Raw genomic sequence first — 24,471 nt, 5'->3', positions numbered from 1 at the left:
GGAGTGAATCATCTGTGTGGTTTTCTGCAGAGTCCAGACTGTGGACTGGAGACTCTGAGGTCAGACTCCATTGTTTACTTGTGTGCTGAGATGAATATGATGTGAAAGTTGTGCTTTATTCAGTATTTATTAGGTCAAATCTCCTTCAGAATTTCTAACATTCAAAGTGTGAAATGGTTGAAAGGAAGTTGTGAAAGTGCTGACTCTGATTTTCAAAGTGATTTTTAAAGCTTTGAAAATGATTTGGATTCTGACTCTTACAGTCCACATTGACAGTGTCAGCAGTTTGACTGAGTTGAGCTTGTGTTATTCACAAAGTCTCATTGAGATCAGGATGTTTGACAAGAACTGATCTGTACAACACGTGTGAGCAGGTCTGAAGGCACAAGTGTTCATAGCTGCTCCCAATGGCCTCACTCACAGGCACAGTGAAAAGCCTGCTGTCACAGAGAGGACACGTGACCATGGTTTAAATACGGAGAGGACATTTTCACACAGTGTCTCCTGAAGACATTCATAGAGCTACACTCAGCTGCTGAGCTGAACAGGGACACAAATATTTGTGGAACCAATGAAAACAGAGCAGAGAGAGAAGTTCAAACCCTGGCTCCTTTCTCAGCTCCACACAGCCGACCAATCACTGAGCCCACTGGGTGTCAACGTCCCACTGTGTCTTTGTCACAGGGACACAGACCCCCCCTAAGCTGACAGCCACCAGGAAGGTGGGGCCAGGAATCCCAGAATGCAATGCTGGAACAGCAGATTCAAATGTGTGAGCAGAGAGTGTTGGATGAAGCTGAACTTGCTTTGGACCAAAGACACGTGACTGGAATGTGATGAAATGTCTCATTCAACACACTGCACATGTGCTGAATGTCTGCAGCTTCTCAAACTCTCAACACAAACTTCAGTCACACTCAAAACATCAAAGGCTCAAACTATTATTTCACACAATATGAAAGATTTCATTTGAAACCTTAGTGAACACTTTGAAAACTTTCTTCCAAACTGTTAAACATGAGTGTGAATGTGGGACTTTTTGAAGGAGATTTGAGCTCAGAGATTTGATGCTGATCCACACTGAGCATCTTGTTCAGCTTCATATTTCAAACTCATTGAATGAAGATTCAAAATCCAACACTTGCTAATTGACTCTTTACTTTGGAACAATTTCATCTTCACCTTCAGTTGACTTTTATATTTCTTCACATACAAAGCAAATATTCCACATTAAGACAGAAAGAAATGTTTCTTCACTCTTTGCTTTATGATCTGTGATGTTTATAGTGACTGAAGTTAATGAGAGCTGTGTTTGACTTTTAGTATCTGACTGTTTTTAAGCTGCATCCTGTTGGTTCAGGTGTTTGGAGTTTCCATTTTCCAAACTTGTACATTCTCAACCTTCTTCAGCTCTGAACAGATGATGAAACACTCAACGCTTTCAAGCAGGAACTTTGTCTCCTAAACTCACATCTTTTATTCTTTATTCAGGTTGAGTTCCTGCAGGTTGTCAAAGATCAGCTGTGCTTCTCTGGCCTCAGCTCTGAAGTCCAACCCCTCCCATCTGAGACACCTGGACCTGAGTAAAAACTGGGACCTGCAGGATTCAGACCTGAAGGATCTGTGTGGTTTTCTGCAGAGTCCAGACTGTGGACTGGAGACTCTGAGGTCAGACTCCATTGTTTACTTGTGTGCTGAGATGAATATGATGTGAAAGTTGTGCTGACAGTAAAGTGCAGACATCACACTGATATTATACTGATCCACACTGAGGATCTTCATGGTAAAGTCTGTTTTCTTCTTCTGTGGTTTAGTCCACTAACTGTGGCAGAGCAATGTTGAGCTACAGATTTCAAAGCTTCATTTAACAAGAAAAAAGCTTCACTCTTTAAATCACATCCAAGTTTTTTCCACACTCACATCAACAAATATATATTCAGTATTTTCTTCTTCCAACACGACTAGAAAGTGATGAGACTAAAGTCAAAGTGACTCAGATATTCAGAGCAAACTCAGCATGTTTGTTAAATGTCGTCACCGTTACATGAAGTGAAAATCTTTTCCATTTTGTCTCAATCATTTGTTGACTTTCCTCCAAACTTCAGCCTGACATGTTTGTTCTCTGTCAAAACTTTAGGATCTTTAGTAGAATCTGAAACAAATGTCAACAACATGAGTTTGTATAGATGGAGCCACTGGTGGAGCTGGAAGAGTTTAAGAGCTGAAGTCACTACGTCTTTATTGAAGCAGCAGCATGTTGTCATTAATATTAATGAGAGCTGTGTTTGACTTTTAGTATCTGACTGTTTTTAAGCTGCATCCTGTTGGTTCAGGTGTTTGGAGTTTCCATTTTCCAAACTTGTACATTCTCAACCTTCTTCAGCTCTGAACAGATGATGAAACACTGAACGCTTTCAAGCAGGAACTTTGTCTCTTAAACTCACATCTTTTATTCTTTATTCAGGTTGAGGGGCTGCAGGTTGTCAGAGATCAGCTGTGCTTCTCTGGCCTCAGCTCTGAAGTCCAACCCCTCCCATCTGAGAGACCTGGACCTGAGTGGAAACAACCTGCAGTATTCACGAGTGAAGGATCTGTCTGATCTTGTGCAGAGTCCAGACTGTGGACTGGAGACTCTGAGGTCAGTAGAGGGTTGGAGTCAGTCCATGCTGCTTTCATCAGTATTGTCCTAAACACAGTTTGTATCAAAGCAAATATCCAGTGTCTCCTGTAAACCTCCAACCTTCTCAGTGGCTGCTTTCCTCATTGAAGCTGTGAGAGGAGAACGGGGACAGGCCTCAGGATGGGACAGAAAGACAGAGACACAGAGGACAGTCAGCCAATCACAGCAGCCACAAGCTAATTGTGATCTGTTGTTGTTGTGTTCATGTCAACAGGAAGTAGAGCTGGATCACAGCTGACAGCCTCACAGGATGTGTAGAGACAGTTGTCCTCATTGGTCCAACTGTCCTACCATCACATTTAATCTGAGACTGTTTGTTGTCTCATTTCAACAGTAAAGAATTGATGAGTTTGATCTTTGTTACAGCTCTGAGATCAGTCTGACTGCAGCCTGCAAATCACTGGCTCTGATTTCAGAGAAGCATCATGACATTTTGTCAGCATGTGGTCTGATACAGAGCAGAACCTCTGCTGAAGTCCAGTGACCACATCTGTATATCTGTCCATCTGTCAGATACTTTCAGTGACAGCCTCCATGTTTATTTGTCAGCTGATATTTCAGAAGCAGATCAGATGTTCATCAACACACAGAGACTCTTTCTTTAAATGGAACATGAGTTGACATGTAACAGCAGTGAATCCATCACTAAACTGTTTGTGCAGTAATGAAGCTTCATGACTCAGCAGTTTATTTCCACTGTGGACTTGAGTGAAATGTTCAGAGGAAACAGACTTGATGCTAAAAGTCTCTGCAGGTGTGTGAGCTTCCAGCTCAGTGTCTTCACTCCAATACGTTAACATGAGAGCTGAGAGGAAGCTGCTACACTACACAGCTGCTCCACTTCTGCTCTGAACAGGACTGAAGTCCCTGCTGCTCTTTATACTGGATGTGCTGCATCAGTGACTGACAGCTGATGAAGTGAGTCTCTGTAAACACTGATTTATCACCTCTGTTGTCTGTCTTCTTCTCTCAACAGATGGTGGTAGTGATCTTTCTAAAGGACAGATTGAAGAGGACGGTGTGTGTGTTGAGAGAGGACGAGCTGTGTCCTGATGATCCAGAGAGGTTGAAGCAGCAGCAGCTTGTGTGTAGAGAGGCTCTGATTGGTCCATGTTACTGGGAGGTAGAGTGGAGAGGAGAGCTTCATCCAGCAGTGACTGACAGAGGAACCAGAAGAAGTGGAGAAGACTCTCAGTGCTGCAGTCTGAACTGCTCTGAGAACAGCTCCACTGTCAAGTCCACCATCATCCCTGTGTGTTCCTCTGGATCTGAAAGAGAATCATCAGTGTATCTGGACTGCTCTGCTGCTGCTCTGTCCTTCTACACAGTCTCTGCAGACACACTGAGACTCCTCCACCTCCTCCACCCTCCACCTGGACTTTATCTGGTCTTTCTTTATTCATTCACAGATGCTGAACTCAAAGTGATAAATCAGATTAATCAGCTCCATCATGTGGTGTGATGGAGAATTGCAGCTAATTTGCACATTATTTTTTTAGCTTTGAGAAAAACCAGGCAAACGACATCAAAAAGTAGTTTGACAGCCTGATTGCTTAGTTATACATGTTTATATACGTTATAGTTTATGTGAAATATACATTTCACATAAAAACATGGTTGAAACCTGAAATAAGTCACAAGACTTTACCTTTACCAAGAGTTTACAAGACTACTTTTTACCTTTTGAAATCACAGTTTAAGTGTTATATATATATTTTTATTTTTTTCACTGTCTCAGATTTTATAATGGGTGTGTACTGTATGAAATGTTCAGAGCTGGAGTGACTGACATCACCCACACTCTGTCTGACATCTATTAAAATTTTCCCTAAAAGCTTCTTTCAACTTCTTCATTCTCACAATTACCAACCTTCAGGGACAAATAATATATGACAGTGTATAGAAAGTTGTCCTCTCTCACCCAGTGTTACTCTCATTGTGACACGACCCACAGTTTTTAAGTAAATCCCCTCCATACTGACCAAACCTCCCATAGACTGCCACGTTAAACTGAGCTCTGAACTTCTCATCATGAACAGAGATGATGGGAGAATTTAAACTGTGACAGCTCGTACACCATAAACAGCAGGGACATATAAAATACATCTGTGTCTTTACTGAAGCCTTGTGATGCTCATGGTGAAAATAAAAAAATGATAGGAATTAAATTTTTCCAACTATCAGGGCATTTTTGATGACATGTTCTGTCCTACTGCTGGGGAGCCCACTACCCTGCACTGCTGACTGCAGCAGACTTTACAAGGTCTAGAAAAGACTTTGAAGCTCCCCTGTGCCCCACTACTGCAGACAGCACCCTAGTGGGCGAATGAGAGCTGCAAAGTCTATGTTCACTGCCACCGTCTGCAGTAAGTGAACCTTCCATTGTGTCTGTGGTCCCCTTCCTACCCCACCTATCTTTTTTGGGGAAAAAAAGGTATTTTAATCTTTCTATAGGATTATAAATAAGAAGATTTTTAAAGATTTTAAATACATAATGCCCGTGCCCCATGGAGCACTCATACAGAGTGCTGCATCTCTTCACCTAACCTAACCTCATCAATCCCAAATCTATCTGTCTCAATCTATCACTCATATGTGTAAAAAATAAAAAGGGTTTGTAGTGTTTTATTATGTGTATAATATAAAGAGCTTAGATGAAGCTCCATACTTTCAATATCTGTCTTATGGGGAATCTAAATATGCATACTGTTCATTTTTGTTTGCTTTATGTCACTTTTGTTTTTGCACATTGTGTAAAAGTGTATGTACATGTGTGTCCTAGAGTGTGTGTGTCACCTGGAGAAGGGGGCTGGAGCAGGAAGAGACAGTCTTTTAACCTCACATCCTGGATTCCTGGCTGCTGTAGACTTTTACATTAAAAGACATCATGAATCTCTGAGTTTCCCTTGTGTGCGTGTGTTTGAGTACAACATGTATATAATCCTAAACCTGAGGGCAGTAGACACCAGACATGAACTGCATCATGTTAAAATCAGAGCAAAGCAGCAACGATTACAAAAAGACAGAAAGTCAAACATGTGAGCACGATTGAATGTGGAGGAAGAGACAGAGATGATGGTTCTACTTCAGTCCAGCTGCTGAAAACTGTTTCCAATGCAGTTCTACTCCAAGGTGAAAAAATGCAGAATATTACCTGACACTTCTAACAGACAGGAGCTGAAAACTTCACACAGAAAATACAAGTGTCCCTGAATAACAAAGAGAGGAACGAGAGGAAGAGAAAGTGGGTGGACAAAGAGAAAAGAAGGAGCTGAGAGAGCAATGGAGGAGAGAAACTTTAAAGTCCAACAATGATTCATCAGTTTGTTTATTTGTGATATTTGTCCTGAGTGTTCAGTCAGTGAAAGAAACCATGAAAACAAAGCTGATTCTTCATTTTACATTTATCATGAATGACTAAGGGACTTTTTTTTGGATCACTTGATTATTCATCTGAGAAAAGCAGTAAGTTCTTTGAGTTACTGAGTCACTGCAGTGTGTTCAAAACAACTATACTTATAGAAATGAAGGCACTGATCACACAGTCTAAAACATAAGCTTCAGAAAAAAATGAATACATTTCATATGCTGAAGGAAATGTTAGGTTTGTGTCATGTCCGACAGTCGACAATCAACCAAATACCCAACAAATCTAAGTCATTTAGCTTTGTAGCTCTGCACACATCCTTCTTCAAACACTGTGGTTTATGACACAGCCAGTTAAGTCTGGACTTCAAACCAGTTCAAACACAGTCATGCAGCATGTAGATGCAGAATGTAAATCATTTTCTCAAACATCTGCACAAGCACTGAGGAATAAACATCGATGATAATTTATCATGATTTATGCAAAAAAAGAGAAGTTTAATGTTTCTGTTGTTTTACTGTTTGAAAGAGGAGAAACAATGTTTGTATATTTGAAGACTAAAATCAGCTGTGAAGAACATTTTCCTTTTTCTTCTTTTCAGAGGTTTTTGAAAAACAGATAAAATGAATCAGTGGCTGTATCAGCGTGTGGAGAGAATCTGTTCATGTGACTCAAACCAGTAAATGTCTGGTTTCAGCTAATTTAACCTTTGGGCTGATGAATGAACGACTACCTGCTGCATAATCAGACTCATCACTACATTATTCACTGCACAAGCAGCTGCACACTGGTTCACACCTGAGAGAATAACGTCTGTCACTGTTCAGTGAGAAGAGCAAAGAAGAAGCAGGTGGTAGAAGAAAAACTGATGAGAGGAGGAAACGGAGGAGGGTGAGAAAAAGATGAATAATTACTGAAGCTGCAACATCAACAGACGCCTGTCAGTGCCAAAGAAATGATTCTTATCAAGAAAGGCAGAGATTAAAGCAACTAGCCTCATCTTCATGTTCCAGATGCTCACACAGTTTTTGAAAAGTAAAGTAAACCAGATGAAAATAAATCATTCATGATTTGACTCAAGATGAAGAAAACATATCTCTTTACCTGGATGCATGAAATAAATGTAATAAATGAGTGAAGGTTCAGAATGGTTTCAGCTTAATATCACAGATCTTATTTAAAGCTCTGTTACTCTGTCACAGCAGACAGCAGGACAATGACAGTGAGAAGACTAAAGGAGAAACTTGATCTTAGCCAAAAGGCTGAGAAGCGATGAGGCCCAAGCCTTTGACGTCCAAATCAAGCTCTTGGTACAACCGTCACTTGTCCCGTTTGTAAGCCAGATTATCAATTGCCGCCACTTAGCAACTCCGCCCATCTGTCTGCCGTGTACTTTTCCCTGCCGCTATACAAAGATGTTTGACTTTTCACCAACTCAAAAGGCTCAGCCATACGGCAAAGCCGGCCAAAAATAGCTTCAACTCATTGCTGTTCCACACCAAAGCCTAGAAATAAAGCATACTAGAACAACATCTAGCACACATTTCTTCCACAAACAAGCAGCAAAGTCGGACAGGAGAGCTCACACTTCATTTTGTCATGGAAAGGCCACGCCCACTTCCCCAATTCCAATGGGAACACGGGGAATAGTCATGACTAAACACGCCACTCTGTAGCGTACGCCAGAGAGCTTCTGCAGAGCAACACTGCCGCTTTGTGGACAGACTGCAAAAGCTGACATATAACTCCAAAACTACAAAGCCACTTCACAAAATGGAGAGCCTTCAACAGGTTAGCACATGGGCATTCCTGACACATTGCATTTCCTTCTACACGCACGCAACAGGGGAGAGCGCAAACGCAGGCCCCCCCAAATTATGCAGTCGAGATTGCCACATTTGGGGAATTCACAGGGGTCAGCACAGCCGAAGTGCAATGGCTGAGCCTCACCCTGGGTGAACCACCTAGTTGATCATGGTATCTCCCCTGCCAGGTAAGTATGAGCTGCATTTGGAAGAGAGCGGGTGGTGGTCACCAGGCACAGCACTCTGGCTGACGGTGCCTACAATGCATAATCCCACATTTCAGTGCCTTGAGCATCAGCCCCCCTTTGTATGTTGCATTTATGGCTGAAAAGACACAAACATTGCAGCAAATAGGCTGCGGCGTGCGGCAAACACGCTTTGTTGGATCTGCCCATCATGCACTGCTCTGCCAAAAACAGAGCATTTCACTGTGTCAAATGCCACTAGTCAAGCTGTCTCTTGGGAAAGAAAGCAAAGGCCCACGTGGGACACTTTTCAAAACATTTGACTAAATGAACTACTAACATGTATTGACTTACTGAAAACCTTGGAGCTGATCTGGACTCTCCTGTGGTTTCCTCTTGTCCTCGTAACAGCAGTAGCTCCTCCCTTCCTTGTCAATAATTGTGCAGAAATATCTGAGTGCTTCTTTCTTCCTAAATCATGAGCAAGTCCTGTCCAGTCCAACTGTTTCTGCTCCTGTTTGACTTCTGAACTTGTCTCTGGCTGTGTGTCCACTTACTGCAGCCTCTGACATCAGACTGTAGAATGTTGATACATCAAAGGCATCAAAGGACAAACACACACACTCACACGTACTGGTACTTATATCTTTGTGAGGACACTCTCTGGCATAATGCATTCCCTCGCCCTAACCTCTCTCTCTCTCTTAGCATCTCAGACCTATGTCAGTACCTGTGCCTCTGTCAAAGAATCCAAAAAAAAAACAAAACACTAGACCTGTACACACATAAAGTCATGTATTCATGTAGTCATCTGTGAATGTGTGTTTGATGAGTGCAAAGTGAAAATGCTGCATGAACCTTGTTTTTGTAAAAGCTTCTCTTGTTTCCTTTGCTTCTTACAACTGTATATTTTTCAAGCATCATCTGTCACATTGAAGAAATAAGTTCATTCAGTAGCGTTATTTCTTTTTTTCTTGTCATCATCTACACTTTTCTTGTCTCAAAGACGCCAGCATCCCCACCAAAGCCTAAAAATAAAGTATACCAGCGAAATGACAACATCTGGCACACATTTCTTCCGCAAAGAAAGGGCAATGTCGGACAGGGGAGCTCACACTTGTGGCGCTCTATAAAGATGTTTGACTTTTCACCAACTCAAAAGGCTCAGCCATAAGGCCAAGCCAGCCAAAAATAACTTCAACTCATAGGTGTTCCTCTCCACGGAAGTCTTTAGTAAAAGGCGAAAGACTTGTGCGTTATGAAGAGAAACAAGAGTCACAACAGGCCTGTCTCAGAGAGCAGCTGAGGACCCTAGTCGTCCCAGCTACCACCGTCGCGGTGCGCCTCCCTTGGCTTGCCGCGTGCTAAATCCCAGCCTCCCCTCCAGGCCTGGCTTTTACATGGAGACTACAACGTCTGGGAAACCATCAGGCGTCTTCAGGGAGTCCGCGACCAATCATCGTAGCTGAAGTGCACTGTGTTGTTGAGCGGGGTTCCCTGGGTGATATCAGTAAATCAACTGACTGGTTGTGCACAATTCACTTGATAAAAACTTAGCCGCCTTTTCCTTCAGCCACTGTAAAAGTTTGACTCCTAACTAAACATGTGTGTCAGAGCTTGATTTTCTACAAAGCAAGAGAAAGGTGCACCGTTCCCGGCGGCACTGCAATGCCAGGTCGATGCGTGGAGTGAGCGGAGCAAGCTCCCTTTTCAGCTCCCTCTCCTAAAAATGGGTTTAATACGTTGTCCCCATATAGGGGACATATCAGATATTAAACTGATAAGAACAGATACTACACTTGATCTTAGCCAAAAGGCAGAGAAGCGATGAGGCCCAAGCGTTTGACGTACAAATCAAGCTCTTGGTACAACCGTCACTTGTCGCGTTTGTAAGCCAGCTTATCAATTGCCGCCACTTAGCAACTCCGCCCATCTGTCTGCCGTGTACTTTTCCCTGCCGCTATACAAAGATGTTTGACTTTTCACCAACTCAAAAGGCTCAGCCATACGGCAAAGCCGGCCAAAAATAGCTTCAACTCATTGGTGTTCCACACCAAAGCCTGGAAATAAAGCATACTAGAACAACATCTAGCACGCATTTCTTCCACAAACAAGCAGCAAAGTCGGACAGGAGAGCTCACACTTCATTTTGTCATGGAAAGGCCACGCCCACTTCCCCAATTCCAATGGGAACACAGGGAATTGTCATGACTAAACACGCCACTCTGCAGCGTACGCCAGAGAGCTTCTGCAGAGCAACACTGCCGCTTTGTGGACAGACTGCAAAAGCTGACATGTAACTCTAAATCAACAAAGCCACTTCACAAAATGGAGAGCCTTCAACAGGTTAGCACATGGGCATTCCTGACACATTGTGTTTTCTTCTACACGCACGCGACAGGGGAGAGCGCGAACGCAGTCCCCCACTACCAGAAATTATGCAGTCGAGATTCCCACATTTGGGGAATTCGCAGGGGTCAGCACAGCCGGAGTGCAATGGCTGAGCCTCACCCTGGGTGAACCACCTTGTTGATCATGGTATCTCCCCTGCCAGGTAAGTATGAGCTGCAGTTGGAAGAGAGCGGGTGGTGGTCACCAGGCACAGCGCTCTGGCTGACGGTGCCTACAATGCATAATCCCACATTTCAGTGCCCTGAGCATCAGCTCCCCTTTGTATGTTACATTTGTGGCTGAAAAGACACAAACACTGCTGCAAATAGGCTGCGGCGTGCGGCAAACGCGCTTTGTTGGATCTACCCATCATGCACTGCTCTGCCAAAAACAGAGCATTTCACTGTGTCAAATGCCACTAGTCAAGCTGTCTCTTGGGAAAGAAAGCAAAGGCCCACGTGGGACACTTTTCAAAACATTTGACTAAATGAACTACTAACATGTATTGACTTACTGAAAACCTTGGAGCTGATCTGGACTCTCCTGTGGTTTCCTCTTGTCCTCGTAACAGCAGTAGCTCCTCCCTTCCTTGTCAATAATTGTGCAGAAATATCTGAGTGCTTCTTTCTTCCTAAATCATGAGCAAGTCCTGTCCAGTCCAACTGTTTCTGCTCCTGTTTGACTTCTGAACTTGTCTCTGGCTGTGTGTCCACTTACTGCAGCCTCTGACATCAGACTGTAGAATGTTGATACATCAAAGGCATCAAAGGACAAACACACACACTCACACGTACTGGTACTTATATCTTTGTGAGGACACTCTCTGGCATAATGCATTCCCTCGCCCTAACCTCTCTCTCTCTCTTAGCATCTCAGACCTATGTCAGTACCTGTGCCTCTGTCAAAGAATCCAAAAAAAAAACAAAACACTAGACCTGTACACACATAAAGTCATGTATTCATGTAGTCATCTGTGAATGTGTGTTTGATGAGTGCAAAGTGAAAATGCTGCATGAACCTTGTTTTTGTAAAAGCTTCTCTTGTTTCCTTTGCTTCTTACAACTGTATATTTTTCAAGCATCATCTGTCACATTGAAGAAATAAGTTCATTCAGTAGCGTTATTTCTTTTTTTCTTGTCATCATCTACACTTTTCTTGTCTCAAAGACGCCAGCATCCCCACCAAAGCCTAAAAATAAAGTATACCAGCGAAATGACAACATCTGGCACACATTTCTTCCGCAAAGAAAGGGCAATGTCGGACAGGGGAGCTCACACTTGTGGCGCTCTATAAAGATGTTTGACTTTTCACCAACTCAAAAGGCTCAGCCATGAGGCCAAGCCAGCCAAAAATAACTTCAACTCATTGGTGTTCCTCTCCACGGAAGTCTTTAGTAAAAGGCGAAAGACTTGTGCGTTATGAAGAGAAACAAGAGTCACAACAGGCCTGTCTCAGAGAGCAGCTGAGGACCCTAGTCGTCCCAGCTACCACCGTCGCGGTGCGCCTCCCTTGGCTTGCCGCGTGCTAAATCCCAGCCTCCCCTCCAGGCCTGGCTTTTACATGGAGACTACAACGTCTGGGAAACCATCAGGCGTCTTCAGGGAGTCCGCGACCAATCATCGTAGCTGAAGTGCACTGTGTTGTTGAGCGGGGTTCCCTGGGTGAGATCAGTAAATCAACTGACTGGTTGTGCACAATTCACTTGATAAAAACTTAGCCGCCTTTTCCTTCAGCCACTGTAAAAGTTTGACTCCTAACTAAACATGTGTGTCAGAGCTTGATTTTCTACAAAGCAAGAGAAAGGTGCACCGTTCCCGGCGGCACTGCAATGCCAGGTCGATGCGTGGAGTGAGCGGAGCAAGCTCCCTTTTCAGCTCCCTCTCCTAAAAATGGGTTTAATACGTTGTCCCCATATAGGGGACATATCAGATATTAAACTGATAAGAACAGATACTACACTTGATCTTAGCCAAAAGGCCGAGAAGCGATGAGGCCCAAGCGTTTGACGTCCAAATCAAGCTCTTGGTACAACCGTCACTTGTCGCGTTTGTAAGCCAGCTTATCAATTGCCGCCACTTAGCAACTCCGCCCATCTGTCTGCCGTGTACTTTTCCCTGCCGCTATACAAAGATGTTTGACTTTTCACCAACTCAAAAGGCTCAGCCATACGGCAAAGCCGGCCAAAAATAGCTTCAACTCATTGGTGTTCCACACCAAAGCCTGGAAATAAAGCATACTAGAACAACATCTAGCACGCATTTCTTCCACAAACAAGCAGCAAAGTCGGACAGGAGAGCTCACACTTCATTTTGTCATGGAAAGGCCACGCCCACTTCCCCAATTCCAATGGGAACACAGGGAATTGTCATGACTAAACACGCCACTCTGCAGCGTACGCCAGAGAGCTTCTGCAGAGCAACACTGCCGCTTTGTGGACAGACTGCAAAAGCTGACATGTAACTCTAAATCAACAAAGCCACTTCACAAAATGGAGAGCCTTCAACAGGTTAGCACATGGGCATTCCTGACACATTGTGTTTTCTTCTACACGCACGCGACAGGGGAGAGCGCGAACGCAGTCCCCCACTACCAGAAATTATGCAGTCGAGATTCCCACATTTGGGGAATTCGCAGGGGTCAGCACAGCCGGAGTGCAATGGCTGAGCCTCACCCTGGGTGAACCACCTTGTTGATCATGGTATCTCCCCTGCCAGGTAAGTATGAGCTGCAGTTGGAAGAGAGCGGGTGGTGGTCACCAGGCACAGCGCTCTGGCTGACGGTGCCTACAATGCATAATCCCACATTTCAGTGCCCTGAGCATCAGCTCCCCTTTGTCTGTTACATTTGTGGCTGAAAAGACACAAACACTGCTGCAAATAGGCTGCGGCGTGCGGCAAACGCGCTTTGTTGGATCTACCCATCATGCACTGCTCTGCCAAAAACAGAGCATTTCACTGTGTCAAATGCCACTAGTCAAGCTGTCTCTTGGGAAAGAAAGCAAAGGCCCACGTGGGACACTTTTCAAAACATTTGACTAAATGAACTACTAACATGTATTGACTTACTGAAAACCTTGGAGCTGATCTGGACTCTCCTGTGGTTTCCTCTTGTCCTCGTAACAGCAGTAGCTCCTCCCTTCCTTGTCAATAATTGTGCAGAAATATCTGAGTGCTTCTTTCTTCCTAAATCATGAGCAAGTCCGGTCCAGTCCAACTGTTTCTGCTCCTGTTTGACTTCTGAACTTGTCTCTGGCTGTGTGTCCACTTACTGCAGCCTCTGACATCAGACTGTAGAATGTTGATACATCAAAGGCATCAAAGGACAAACACACACACACACACTCACACGTACTGGTACTTATATCTTTGTGAGGACACTCTCTGGCATAATGCATTCCCTCGCCCTAACCTCTCTCTCTCTCTTAGCATCTCAGACCTATGTCAGTACCTGTGCCTCTGTCAAAGAATCCAAAAAAAAAAAAACACTAGACCTGTACACACATAAAGTCATGTATTCATGTAGTCATCTGTGAATGTGTGTTTGATGAGTGCAAAGTGAAAATGCTGCATGAACCTTGTTTTTGTAAAAGCTTCTCTTGTTTCCTTTGCTTCTTACAACTGTATATTTTTCAAGCATCATCTGTCACATTGAAGAAATAAGTTCATTCAGTAGCGTTATTTCTTTTTTTCTTGTCATCATCTACACTTTTCTTGTCTCAAAGACGCCAGCATCCCCACCAAAGCCTAAAAATAAAGTATACCAGCGAAATGACAACATCTGGCACACATTTTTTCCGCAAAGAAAGGGCAATGTCGGACAGGGGAGCTCACACTTGTGGCGCTCTATAAAGATGTTTGACTTTTCACCAACTCAAAAGGCTCAGCCATGAGGCCAAGCCAGCCAAAAATAACTTCAACTCATTGGTGTTCCTCTCCACGGAAGTCTTTAGTAAAAGGCGAAAGACTTGTGCGTTATGAAGAGAAACAAGAGTCACAACAGGCCTGTCTCAGAGAGCAGCTGAGGACCCTAGTCGTCCCAGCTACCACCGTCGCGGTGCGCCTCCCTTGGCTTGCCGCGTGCTAAATCCCAGCCTCCCCTCCAGGCCTGGCTTTTACATGGAGACTACAACGTCTGGGAAACCATCAGGCGTCTTCAGGGAGTCCGCGACCAATCATCGTAGCTGAAGTGCACTGTGTTGTTGAGCGGGGTTCCCTGGGTGAGATCAGTAAATCAACTGACTGGTTGTGCACAATTCACTTGATAAAAACTTAGCCGCCTTTTCCTTCAGCCACTGTAAAAGTTTGACTCCTAACTAAACATGTGTGTCAGAGCTTGATTTTCTACAAAGCAAGAGAAAGGTGCACCGTTCCCGGCGGCACTGCAATGCCAGGTCGATGCGTGGAGTGAGCGGAGCAAGCTCCCTTTTCAGCTCCCTCTCCTAAAAATGGGTTTAATACGTTGTCCCCATATAGGGGACATATCAGATATTAAACTGATAAGAACAGATACTACACTTGATCTTAGCCAAAAGGCCGAGAAGCGATGAGGCCCAAGCGTTTGACGTCCAAATCAAGCTCTTGGTACAACCGTCACTTGTCGCGTTTGTAAGCCAGCTTATCAATTGCCGCCACTTAGCAACTCCGCCCATCTGTCTGCCGTGTACTTTTCCCTGCCGCTATACAAAGATGTTTGACTTTTCACCAACTCAAAAGGCTCAGCCATACGGCAAAGCCGGCCAAAAATAGCTTCAACTCATTGGTGTTCCACACCAAAGCCTGGAAATAAAGCATACTAGAACAACATCTAGCACGCATTTCTTCCACAAACAAGCAGCAAAGTCGGACAGGAGAGCTCACACTTCATTTTGTCATGGAAAGGCCACGCCCACTTCCCCAATTCCAATGGGAACACAGGGAATTGTCATGACTAAACACGCCACTCTGCAGCGTACGCCAGAGAGCTTCTGCAGAGCAACACTGCCGCTTTGTGGACAGACTGCAAAAGCTGACATGTAACTCTAAATCAACAAAGCCACTTCACAAAATGGAGAGCCTTCAACAGGTTAGCACATGGGCATTCCTGACACATTGTGTTTTCTTCTACACGCACGCGACAGGGGAGAGCGCGAACGCAGTCCCCCACTACCAGAAATTATGCAGTCGAGATTCCCACATTTGGGGAATTCGCAGGGATCAGCACAGCCGGAGTGCAATGGCTGAGCCTCACCCTGGGTGAACCACCTTGTTGATCATGGTATCTCCCCTGCCAGGTAAGTATGAGCTGCAGTTGGAAGAGAGCGGGTGGTGGTCACCAGGCACAGCGCTCTGGCTGACGGTGCCTACAATGCATAATCCCACATTTCAGTGCCCTGAGCATCAGCTCCCCTTTGTATGTTACATTTGTGGCTGAAAAGACACAAACACTGCTGCAAATAGGCTGCGGCGTGCGGCAAACGCGCTTTGTTGGATCTACCCATCATGCACTGCTCTGCCAAAAACAGAGCATTTCACTGTGTCAAATGCCACTAGTCAAGCTGTCTCTTGGGAAAGAAAGCAAAGGCCCACGTGGGACACTTTTCAAAACATTTGACTAAATGAACTACTAACATGTATTGACTTACTGAAAACCTTGGAGCTGATCTGGACTCTCCTGTGGTTTCCTCTTGTCCTCGTAACAGCAGTAGCTCCTCCCTTCCTTGTCAATAATTGTGCAGAAATATCTGAGTGCTTCTTTCTTCCTAAATCATGAGCAAGTCCTGTCCAGTCCAACTGTTTCTGCTCCTGTTTGACTTCTGAACTTGTCTCTGGCTGTGTGTCCACTTACTGCAGCCTCTGACATCAGACTGTAGAATGTTGATACATCAAAGGCATCAAAGGACAAACACACACACTCACACGTACTGGTACTTATATCTTTGTGAGGACACTCTCTGGCATAATGCATTCCCTCGCCCTAACCTCTCTCTCTCTCTTAGCATCTCAGACCTATGTCAGTACCTGTGCCTCTGTCAAAGAATCCAAAAAAAAAAAAAAAACACTAGACCTGTACACACATAAAGTCATGTATTCATGTAGTCATCTGTGAATGTGTGTTTGATGAGTGCAAAGTGAAAATGCTGCATGAACCTTGTTTTTGTAAAAGCTTCTCTTGTTTCCTTTGCTTCTTACAACTGTATATTTTTCAAGCATCATCTGTCACATTGAAGAAATAAGTTCATTCAGCAGCGTTATTTCTTTTTTTCTTGTCATCATGTACACTTTTCTTGTCTCAAAGACGCCAGCATCCCCACCAAAGCCTAAAAATAAAGTATACCAGCGAAATGACAACATCTGGCACACATTTCTTCCGCAAAGAAAGGGCAATGTCGGACAGGGGAGCTCACACTTGTGGCGCTCTATAAAGATGTTTGACTTTTCACCAACTCAAAAGGCTCAGCCATAAGGCCAAGCCAGCCAAAAATAACTTCAACTCATTGGTGTTCCTCTCCACGGAAGTCTTTAGTAAAAGGCGAAAGACTTGTGCGTTATGAAGAGAAACAAGAGTCACAACAGGCCTGTCTCAGAGAGCAGCTGAGGACCCTAGTCGTCCCAGGTACCACCGTCGCGGTGCGCCTCCCTTGGCTTGCCGCGTGCTAAATCCCAGCCTCCCCTCCAGGCCTGGCTTTTACATGGAGACTACAACGTCTGGGAAACCATCAGGCGTCTTCAGGGAGTCCGCGACCAATCATCGTAGCTGAAGTGCACTGTGTTGTTGAGCGGGGTTCCCTGGGTGATATCAGTAAATCAACTGACTGGTTGTGCACAATTCACTTGATAAAAACTTAGCCGCCTTTTCCTTCAGCCACTGTAAAAGTTTGACTCCTAACTAAACATGTGTGTCAGAGCTTGATTTTCTACAAAGCAAGAGAAAGGTGCACCGTTCCCGGCGGCACTGCAATGCCAGGTCGATGCGTGGAGTGAGCGGAGCAAGCTCCCTTTTCAGCTCCCTCTCCTAAAAATGGGTTTAATACGTTGTCCCCATATAGGGGACATATCAGATATTAAACTGATAAGAACAGATACTACACTTGATCTTAGCCAAAAGGCCGAGAAGCGATGAGGCCCAAGCGTTTGACGTCCAAATCAAGCTCTTGGTACAACCGTCACTTGTCGCGTTTGTAAGCCAGCTTATCAATTGCCGCCACTTAGCAACTCCGCCCATCTGTCTGCCGTGTACTTTTCCCTGCCGCTATACAAAGATGTTTGACTTTTCACCAACTCAAAAGGCTCAGCCATACGGCAAAGCCGGCCAAAAATAGCTTCAACTCATTGGTGTTCCACACCAAAGCCTGGAAATAAAGCATACTAGAACAACATCTAGCACGCATTTCTTCCACAAACAAGCAGCAAAGTCGGACAGGAGAGCTCACACTTCATTTTGTCATGGAAAGGCCACGCCCACTTCCCCAATTCCAATGGGAACACAGGGAATTGTCATGACTAAACACGCCACTCTGCAGCGTACGCCAGAGAGCTTCTGCAGAGCAACACTGCCGCTTTGTGGACAGACTGCAAAAGCTGACATGTAACTCTAAATCAACAAAGCCACTTCACAAAATGGAGAGCCTTCAACAGGTTAGCACATGGGCATTCCTGACACATTGTGTTTTCTTCTACACGCACGCGACAGGGGAGAGCGCGAACGCAGTCCCCCACTACCAGAAATTATGCAGTCGAGATTCCCACATTTGGGGAATTCGCAGGGATCAGCACAGCCGGAGTGCAATGGCTGAGCCTCACCCTGGGTGAACCACCTTGTTGATCATGGTATCTCCCCTGCCAGGTAAGTATGAGCTGCAGTTGGAAGAGAGCGGGTGGTGGTCACCAGGCACAGCGCTCTGGCTGACGGTGCCTACAATGCATAATCCCACATTTCAGTGCCCTGAGCATCAGCTCCCCTTTGTATGTTACATTTGTGGCTGAAAAGACACAAACACTGCTGCAAATAGGCTGCGGCGTGCGGCAAACGCGCTTTGTTGGATCTACCCATCATGCACTGCTCTGCCAAAAACAGAGCATTTCACTGTGTCAAATGCCACTAGTCAAGCTGTCTCTTGGGAAAGAAAGCAAAGGCCCACGTGGGACACTTTTCAAAACATTTGACTAAATGAACTACTAACATGTATTGACTTACTGAAAACCTTGGAGCTGATCTGGACTCTCCTGTGGTTTCCTCTTGTCCTCGTAACAGCAGTAGCTCCTCCCTTCCTTGTCAATAATTGTGCAGAAATATCTGAGTGCTTCTTTCTTCCTAAATCATGAGCAAGTCCTGTCCAGTCCAACTGTTTCTGCTCCTGTTTGACTTCTGAACTTGTCTCTGGCTGTGTGTCCACTTACTGCAGCCTCTGACATCAGACTGTAGAATGTTGATACATCAAAGGCATCAAAGGACAAACACACACACTCACACGTACTGGTACTTATATCTTTGTGAGGACACTCTCTGGCATAATGCATTCCCTCGCCCTAACCTCTCTCTCTCTCTTAGCATCTCAGACCTATGTCAGTACCTGTGCCTCTGTCAAAGAATCCAAAAAAAAAAAAAAAAACACTAGACCTGTACACACATAAAGTCATGTATTCATGTAGTCATCTGTGAATGTGTGTTTGATGAGTGCAAAGTGAAAATGCTGCATGAACCTTGTTTTTGTAAAAGCTTCTCTTGTTTCCTTTGCTTCTTACAACTGTATATTTTTCAAGCATCATCTGTCACATTGAAGAAATAAGTTCATTCAGCAGCGTTATTTCTTTTTTTCTTGTCATCATGTACACTTTTCTTGTCTCAAAGACGCCAGCATCCCCACCAAAGCCTAAAAATAAAGTATACCAGCGAAATGACAACATCTGGCACACATTTCTTCCGCAAAGAAAGGGCAATGTCGGACAGGGGAGCTCACACTTGTGGCGCTCTATAAAGATGTTTGACTTTTCACCAACTCAAAAGGCTCAGCCATAAGGCCAAGCCAGCCAAAAATAACTTCAACTCATTGGTGTTCCTCTCCACGGAAGTCTTTAGTAAAAGGCGAAAGACTTGTGCGTTATGAAGAGAAACAAGAGTCACAACAGGCCTGTCTCAGAGAGCAGCTGAGGACCCTAGTCGTCCCAGGTACCACCGTCGCGGTGCGCCTCCCTTGGCTTGCCGCGTGCTAAATCCCAGCCTCCCCTCCAGGCCTGGCTTTTACATGGAGACTACAACGTCTGGGAAACCATCAGGCGTCTTCAGGGAGTCCGCGACCAATCATCGTAGCTGAAGTGCACTGTGTTGTTGAGCGGGGTTCCCTGGGTGATATCAGTAAATCAACTGACTGGTTGTGCACAATTCACTTGATAAAAACTTAGCCGCCTTTTCCTTCAGCCACTGTAAAAGTTTGACTCCTAACTAAACATGTGTGTCAGAGCTTGATTTTCTACAAAGCAAGAGAAAGGTGCACCGTTCCCGGCGGCACTGCAATGCCAGGTCGATGCGTGGAGTGAGCGGAGCAAGCTCCCTTTTCAGCTCCCTCTCCTAAAAATGGGTTTAATACGTTGTCCCCATATAGGGGACATATCAGATATTAAACTGATAAGAACAGATACTACACTTGATCTTAGCCAAAAGGCCGAGAAGCGATGAGGCCCAAGCGTTTGACGTCCAAATCAAGCTCTTGGTACAACCGTCACTTGTCGCGTTTGTAAGCCAGCTTATCAATTGCCGCCACTTAGCAACTCCGCCCATCTGTCTGCCGTGTACTTTTCCCTGCCGCTATACAAAGATGTTTGACTTTTCACCAACTCAAAAGGCTCAGCCATACGGCAAAGCCGGCCAAAAATAGCTTCAACTCATTGGTGTTCCACACCAAAGCCTGGAAATAAAGCATACTAGAACAACATCTAGCACGCATTTCTTCCACAAACAAGCAGCAAAGTCGGACAGGAGAGCTCACACTTCATTTTGTCATGGAAAGGCCACGCCCACTTCCCCAATTCCAATGGGAACACAGGGAATTGTCATGACTAAACACGCCACTCTGCAGCGTACGCCAGAGAGCTTCTGCAGAGCAACACTGCCGCTTTGTGGACAGACTGCAAAAGCTGACATGTAACTCTAAATCAACAAAGCCACTTCACAAAATGGAGAGCCTTCAACAGGTTAGCACATGGGCATTCCTGACACATTGTATTTTCTTCTACACGCACGCGACAGGGGAGAGCGCGAACGCAGTCCCCCACTACCAGAAATTATGCAGTCGAGATTCCCACATTTGGGGAATTCGCAGGGGTCAGCACAGCCGGAGTGCAATGGCTGAGCCTCACCCTGGGTGAACCACCTTGTTGATCATGGTATCTCCCCTGCCAGGTAAGTATGAGCTGCAGTTGGAAGAGAGCGGGTGGTGGTCACCAGGCACAGCGCTCTGGCTGACGGTGCCTACAATGCATAATCCCACATTTCAGTGCCCTGAGCATCAGCTCCCCTTTGTCTGTTACATTTGTGGCTGAAAAGACACAAACACTGCTGCAAATAGGCTGCGGCGTGCGGCAAACGCGCTTTGTTGGATCTACCCATCATGCACTGCTCTGCCAAAAACAGAGCATTTCACTGTGTCAAATGCCACTAGTCAAGCTGTCTCTTGGGAAAGAAAGCAAAGGCCCACGTGGGACACTTTTCAAAACATTTGACTAAATGAACTACTAACATGTATTGACTTACTGAAAACCTTGGAGCTGATCTGGACTCTCCTGTGGTTTCCTCTTGTCCTCGTAACAGCAGTAGCTCCTCCCTTCCTTGTCAATAATTGTGCAGAAATATCTGAGTGCTTCTTTCTTCCTAAATCATGAGCAAGTCCTGTCCAGTCCAACTGTTTCTGCTCCTGTTTGACTTCTGAACTTGTCTCTGGCTGTGTGTCCACTTACTGCAGCCTCTGACATCAGACTGTAGAATGTTGATACATCAAAGGCATCAAAGGACAAACACACACACTCACACGTACTGGTACTTATATCTTTGTGAGGACACTCTCTGGCATAATGCATTCCCTCGCCCTAACCTCTCTCTCTCTCTTAGCATCTCAGACCTATGTCAGTACCTGTGCCTCTGTCAAAGAATCCAAAAAAAAAAAAAAAACACGACCTGTACACACATAAAGTCATGTATTCATGTAGTCATCTGTGAATGTGTGTTTGATGAGTGCAAAGTGAAAATGCTGCATGAACCTTGTTTTTGTAAAAGCTTCTCTTGTTTCCTTTGCTTCTTACAACTGTATATTTTTCAAGCATCATCTGTCACATTGAAGAAATAAGTTCATTCAGTAGCGTTATTTCTTTTTTTCTTGTCATCATCTACACTTTTCTTGTCTCAAAGACGCCAGCATCCCCACCAAAGCCTAAAAATAAAGTATACCAGCGAAATGACAACATCTGGCACACATTTCTTCCACAAAGAAAGGGCAATGTCGGACAGGGGAGCTCACACTTGTGGCGCTCTATAAAGATGTTTGACTTTTCACCAACTCAAAAGGCTCAGCCATGAGGCCAAGCCAGCCAAAAATAACTTCAACTCATTGGTGTTCCTCTCCACGGAAGTCTTTAGTAAAAGGCGAAAGACTTGTGCGTTATGAAGAGAAACAAGAGTCACAACAGGCCTGTCTCAGAGAGCAGCTGAGGACCCTAGTCGTCCCAGCTACCACCGTCGCGGTGCGCCTCCCTTGGCTTGCCGCGTGCTAAATCCCAGCCTCCCCTCCAGGCCTGGCTTTTACATGGAGACTACAACGTCTGGGAAACCATCAGGCGTCTTCAGGGAGTCCGCGACCAATCATCGTAGCTGAAGTGCACTGTGTTGTTGAGCGGGGTTCCCTGGGTGATATCAGTAAATCAACTGACTGGTTGTGCACAATTCACTTGATAAAAACTTAGCCGCATTTTCCTTCAGCCACTGTAAAAGTTTGACTCCTAACTAAACATGTGTGTCAGAGCTTGATTTTCTACAAAGCAAGAGAAAGGTGCACCGTTCCCGGCGGCACTGCAATGCCAGGTCGATGCGTGGAGTGAGCGGAGCAAGCTCCCTTTTCAGCTCCCTCTCCTAAAAATGGGTTTAATACGTTGTCCCCATATAGGGGACATATCAGATATTAAACTGATAAGAACAGATACTACACTTGATCTTAGCCAAAAGGCCGAGAAGCGATGAGGCCCAAGCGTTTGACGTCCAAATCAAGCTCTTGGTACAACCGTCACTTGTCGCGTTTGTAAGCCAGCTTATCAATTGCCGCCACTTAGCAACTCCGCCCATCTGTCTGCCGTGTACTTTTCCCTGCCGCTATACAAAGATGTTTGACTTTTCACCAACTCAAAAGGCTCAGCCATACGGCAAAGCCGGCCAAAAATAGCTTCAACTCATTGGTGTTCCACACCAAAGCCTGGAAATAAAGCATACTAGAACAACATCTAGCACGCATTTCTTCCACAAACAAGCAGCAAAGTCGGACAGGAGAGCTCACACTTCATTTTGTCATGGAAAGGCCACGCCCACTTCCCCAATTCCAATGGGAACACAGGGAATTGTCATGACTAAACACGCCACTCTGCAGCGTACGCCAGAGAGCTTCTGCAGAGCAACACTGCCGCTTTGTGGACAGACTGCAAAAGCTGACATGTAACTCTAAATCAACAAAGCCACTTCACAAAATGGAGAGCCTTCAACAGGTTAGCACATGGGCATTCCTGACACATTGTGTTTTCTTCTACACGCACGCGACAGGGGAGAGCGCGAACGCAGTCCCCCACTACCAGAAATTATGCAGTCGAGATTCCCACATTTGGGGAATTCGCAGGGGTCAGCACAGCCGGAGTGCAATGGCTGAGCCTCACCCTGGGTGAACCACCTTGTTGATCATGGTATCTCCCCTGCCAGGTAAGTATGAGCTGCAGTTGGAAGAGAGCGGGTGGTGGTCACCAGGCACAGCGCTCTGGCTGACGGTGCCTACAATGCATAATCCCACATTTCAGTGCCCTGAGCATCAGCTCCCCTTTGTATGTTACATTTGTGGCTGAAAAGACACAAACACTGCTGCAAATAGGCTGCGGCATGCGGCAAACGCGCTTTGTTGGATCTACCCATCATGCACTGCTCTGCCAAAAACAGAGCATTTCACTGTGTCAAATGCCACTAGTCAAGCTGTCTCTTGGGAAAGAAAGCAAAGGCCCACGTGGGACACTTTTCAAAACATTTGACTAAATGAACTACTAACATGTATTGACTTACTGAAAACCTTGGAGCTGATCTGGACTCTCCTGTGGTTTCCTCTTGTCCTCGTAACAGCAGTAGCTCCTCCCTTCCTTGTCAATAATTGTGCAGAAATATCTGAGTGCTTCTTTCTTCCTAAATCATGAGCAAGTCCTGTCCAGTCCAACTGTTTCTGCTCCTGTTTGACTTCTGAACTTGTCTCTGGCTGTGTGTCCACTTACTGCAGCCTCTGACATCAGACTGTAGAATGTTGATACATCAAAGGCATCAAAGGACAAACACACACACTCACACGTACTGGTACTTATATCTTTGTGAGGACACTCTCTGGCATAATGCATTCCCTCGCCCTAACCTCTCTCTCTCTCTTAGCATCTCAGACCTATGTCAGTACCTGTGCCTCTGTCAAAGAATCCAAAAAAAAAAAAAAAACACTAGACCTGTACACACATAAAGTCATGTATTCATGTAGTCATCTGTGAATGTGTGTTTGATGAGTGCAAAGTGAAAATGCTGCATGAACCTTGTTTTTGTAAAAGCTTCTCTTGTTTCCTTTGCTTCTTACAACTGTATATTTTTCAAGCATCATCTGTCACATTGAAGAAATAAGTTCATTCAGTAGCGTTATTTCTTTTTTTCTTGTCATCATCTACACTTTTCTTGTCTCAAAGACGCCAGCATCCCCACCAAAGCCTAAAAATAAAGTATACCAGCGAAATGACAACATCTGGCACACATTTCTTCCACAAAGAAAGGGCAATGTCGGACAGGGGAGCTCACACTTGT

At 45.0% G+C, this 24,471-nt stretch overlaps 19 non-coding genes across 19 annotated transcripts; all 19 read right to left on the bottom strand.

Annotated features, from left to right (window-relative positions):
• Nucleotides 1-7,890: 7,890 nt before the first annotated feature.
• Nucleotides 7,891-8,048, bottom strand: LOC121196446. Its single transcript, XR_005895908.1, has one exon. It is a non-coding gene; the product is annotated as a U1 spliceosomal RNA (small nuclear RNA).
• Nucleotides 8,049-9,200: 1,152 nt separating this feature from the next.
• On the bottom strand, nt 9,201-9,315 carry LOC121196153. The gene has a single exon (XR_005895630.1). It is a non-coding gene; the product is annotated as a U5 spliceosomal RNA (small nuclear RNA).
• A 360-nt stretch (nt 9,316-9,675) lies between these two features.
• Nucleotides 9,676-9,866, bottom strand: LOC121196506. The gene has a single exon (XR_005895959.1). It is a non-coding gene; the product is annotated as a U2 spliceosomal RNA (small nuclear RNA).
• A 569-nt stretch (nt 9,867-10,435) lies between these two features.
• Nucleotides 10,436-10,599, bottom strand: LOC121196750. Its single transcript, XR_005896179.1, has one exon. It is a non-coding gene; the product is annotated as a U1 spliceosomal RNA (small nuclear RNA).
• Nucleotides 10,600-11,754: 1,155 nt separating this feature from the next.
• On the bottom strand, nt 11,755-11,866 carry LOC121196215. Its single transcript, XR_005895688.1, has one exon. It is a non-coding gene; the product is annotated as a U5 spliceosomal RNA (small nuclear RNA).
• A 360-nt stretch (nt 11,867-12,226) lies between these two features.
• LOC121196501 lies at nt 12,227-12,417 on the bottom strand. Its single transcript, XR_005895954.1, has one exon. It is a non-coding gene; the product is annotated as a U2 spliceosomal RNA (small nuclear RNA).
• Nucleotides 12,418-12,986: 569 nt separating this feature from the next.
• LOC121196738 lies at nt 12,987-13,150 on the bottom strand. The gene has a single exon (XR_005896168.1). It is a non-coding gene; the product is annotated as a U1 spliceosomal RNA (small nuclear RNA).
• Nucleotides 13,151-14,309: 1,159 nt separating this feature from the next.
• Nucleotides 14,310-14,421, bottom strand: LOC121196214. Its single transcript, XR_005895687.1, has one exon. It is a non-coding gene; the product is annotated as a U5 spliceosomal RNA (small nuclear RNA).
• Nucleotides 14,422-14,781: 360 nt separating this feature from the next.
• On the bottom strand, nt 14,782-14,972 carry LOC121196500. The gene has a single exon (XR_005895953.1). It is a non-coding gene; the product is annotated as a U2 spliceosomal RNA (small nuclear RNA).
• A 569-nt stretch (nt 14,973-15,541) lies between these two features.
• LOC121196093 lies at nt 15,542-15,705 on the bottom strand. The gene has a single exon (XR_005895573.1). It is a non-coding gene; the product is annotated as a U1 spliceosomal RNA (small nuclear RNA).
• Nucleotides 15,706-16,858: 1,153 nt separating this feature from the next.
• On the bottom strand, nt 16,859-16,973 carry LOC121196183. The gene has a single exon (XR_005895658.1). It is a non-coding gene; the product is annotated as a U5 spliceosomal RNA (small nuclear RNA).
• Nucleotides 16,974-17,333: 360 nt separating this feature from the next.
• On the bottom strand, nt 17,334-17,524 carry LOC121196499. Its single transcript, XR_005895952.1, has one exon. It is a non-coding gene; the product is annotated as a U2 spliceosomal RNA (small nuclear RNA).
• A 569-nt stretch (nt 17,525-18,093) lies between these two features.
• LOC121196081 lies at nt 18,094-18,257 on the bottom strand. The gene has a single exon (XR_005895562.1). It is a non-coding gene; the product is annotated as a U1 spliceosomal RNA (small nuclear RNA).
• Nucleotides 18,258-19,411: 1,154 nt separating this feature from the next.
• LOC121196182 lies at nt 19,412-19,526 on the bottom strand. The gene has a single exon (XR_005895657.1). It is a non-coding gene; the product is annotated as a U5 spliceosomal RNA (small nuclear RNA).
• A 360-nt stretch (nt 19,527-19,886) lies between these two features.
• Nucleotides 19,887-20,077, bottom strand: LOC121196498. Its single transcript, XR_005895951.1, has one exon. It is a non-coding gene; the product is annotated as a U2 spliceosomal RNA (small nuclear RNA).
• Nucleotides 20,078-20,646: 569 nt separating this feature from the next.
• Nucleotides 20,647-20,810, bottom strand: LOC121196727. Its single transcript, XR_005896157.1, has one exon. It is a non-coding gene; the product is annotated as a U1 spliceosomal RNA (small nuclear RNA).
• A 1,154-nt stretch (nt 20,811-21,964) lies between these two features.
• LOC121196213 lies at nt 21,965-22,076 on the bottom strand. The gene has a single exon (XR_005895686.1). It is a non-coding gene; the product is annotated as a U5 spliceosomal RNA (small nuclear RNA).
• A 360-nt stretch (nt 22,077-22,436) lies between these two features.
• LOC121196497 lies at nt 22,437-22,627 on the bottom strand. The gene has a single exon (XR_005895950.1). It is a non-coding gene; the product is annotated as a U2 spliceosomal RNA (small nuclear RNA).
• A 569-nt stretch (nt 22,628-23,196) lies between these two features.
• Nucleotides 23,197-23,360, bottom strand: LOC121196715. The gene has a single exon (XR_005896146.1). It is a non-coding gene; the product is annotated as a U1 spliceosomal RNA (small nuclear RNA).
• Nucleotides 23,361-24,471: the final 1,111 nt, after the last annotated feature.

This window comes from Toxotes jaculatrix, chromosome 16 (assembly GCF_017976425.1).
Source record: "Toxotes jaculatrix isolate fToxJac2 chromosome 16, fToxJac2.pri, whole genome shotgun sequence".
In the NCBI taxonomy this organism is placed as follows: domain Eukaryota; kingdom Metazoa; phylum Chordata; class Actinopteri; family Toxotidae; genus Toxotes; species Toxotes jaculatrix.
The sequence above is the reverse complement of the archived record's forward strand: the minus strand, read 5'-3'. Positions and strand labels throughout refer to the sequence as shown.